Source organism: Corapipo altera, unplaced genomic scaffold (genome assembly GCF_003945725.1).
Source record: "Corapipo altera isolate COAL_440 unplaced genomic scaffold, ASM394572v1 160, whole genome shotgun sequence".
In the NCBI taxonomy this organism is placed as follows: Eukaryota; Metazoa; Chordata; class Aves; order Passeriformes; family Pipridae; genus Corapipo; species Corapipo altera.
Window position 1 is genome coordinate 695185 of NW_020885016.1, and position 2021 is coordinate 697205.

General features: G+C 59.9%; 1 protein-coding gene across 1 annotated transcript in view; it reads left to right on the top strand.

The window, feature by feature from the left end:
- The window catches only part of LOC113958984 (START domain-containing protein 10-like), a 5865-nt gene that overhangs the window by 1201 nt on the left and 2643 nt on the right, over positions 1 to 2021 (top strand). The gene's annotated exons all lie outside the window — the stretch shown is intronic.

Sequence of the window (2021 nt, forward strand, 5' to 3'; positions counted from 1 at the left end):
TGGCCAGCATCTCTCTGAAAGGTCCTGGTGCCTGCAGGAGCTCCCTGATATCTGGGAAGAGGCCATCCATCACACCCATCTCCCAGAAGGGAGCTCCAGGGTACTATGGGCTGCTGTGTCACCTCCATCCCTGGGAAGGAGGTGGAGAACATTGTCCTGAAGCCATGTCCTGAAGGAGAAGGGCAGGGTGACAGCAGCAGGGACCTACCAAGGCCAAATCATGCCTGAGCAGCTTGATTGCCTCCTGCAGGGAGAGGTCTGGCTGTGTGGGTGCTGGGAGGTCTGGGAGAGCCCTGTGCTGGGACTTCAGCACTGCCTAGGACAGGGTGTGCCGCAGTCTCCGTGTCGCCACATCCCTGAGATCCGGACTGGAGAAGTGGGTGCTGCTCCGTGTGACCAGGGCAGGCTTGGAAGCACAGGCTAGCAGGAACCCCTGGAGTCCAACCAAGGTCAAACACACTGCCTGGCAGAGGGGGTGCAGTTATGTCCCCCTTGCCACCACGAGCCACACAGAGAGGGGACCCCAGGCAGGTCTAGGGGGTCAGGCACCATCACCCAGCCTGGCTCATTGCAAGAGATACCTCCTTGATGTGGATTTTCCCTACCCTGGAGAGGGTCTGGGCATGGTACAGGGGTTAGCACTGCCCAGGGACTCTTCCCGAAATATGGGATGGAGGATTCCACACAGTCCTATGGGAGAGCTGAGCTGCACAGCTCTCTGGAACTTGGGGTCAGAAGAGCCGCAGTCTTTCCATTAACTGAGGGAGTTAATTAACGCAGAGATCACCGAGCAGTTGGAGCTTTGGATTTTTTCCACCTGAAATCCCTTGGGATGGTTTTGGGCTCTGTGTTTTCCCCATTCCAGCTGATCACCTGCTATGCCTGGTGAGTCTGTTGTTTCATCCGAGGCTGAAGGGGGTGGTGCACAGGCTTTAGCGGGGAATTTGGGGGGTGCAAGGATGAGATGCTCCTGCCATGATAAGTGAAGCTTCCAGGAGCCCCATGAGCTCCACCTACAGCTGGAAACATCCCTCTCCCTGCAGCAGCGCCTCCGACCCAGCTGGGAGGCGGTGGCTGGGGCGGGGGAGCCGGAGGAGGGGGCTGGGTGCTCCCACAGTCCTACACAGTGCCCTGGGGACTGCAGCACATCTCCAAGCCTGTCCTGGGCACGAGTCCAGCACGCCGGGCACAAACCACCACCCAGGCCACCGGGGAAAGCTTGCCCGAGATTGATGGGACCTGCCACGTTCAGGGGGCCATCTCCAATTACACAGCACCTCATCAAAGATGCAAGGCCTCTAACGAGGAGCAGATGACATCTCCTTCCTCCCGGCATTGAGAGGAGCAGGGCCGCTGCCTTCATCAATAATGCACCGGCTGGGCAGGGTGGGCAGCTCCAGGGCTCAGGTTACAGCCACGGCCCCTCCAGCCTCCCCAGGCTGGACCCCACACCCGAGACCATCCTGACAGGGCAGGAGCATCCCTTTGCTGTTCCTGAGGGGACAGGGCAGGGCTAAGGGTCCCCAGAGCCTGGACCACCAGTCATCTCTGTTAGAGGGCAGAGGGTCTTTCCAGCCCTGCTCTGGATGCAGAGCCCCAGGGTGCTCTGCCTGGGCTGTCCTGAAGCAGAGATGTGTCCTGCACTGTGTGTGCAGAGCATCCGCCATGGCACACGTGCTTTACAGCAGCACAGGGATGCACCACTGCCCACAGGGACCCACCAGTGCCTAGAGGGACACACCACTGCCCATGGGGGCACACCACTGCCCATAGGGGCACACCACTGCCCATAGGGACACACCACTGCACACATGGACACACCACTGCACACATGGACACACCACTGCCCACAGGGACACACCAGTGCCTAGAGGGACACACCACTGTACACATGGACACACCACTGCCCACATGGACACACCACTGCCTAGAGGGACACACCACTGCCTAGAGGGACACACCACTGCCCATGGTGACACACCACTGCCTAGAGGGACACACCACTGCCCACAGAGACACAC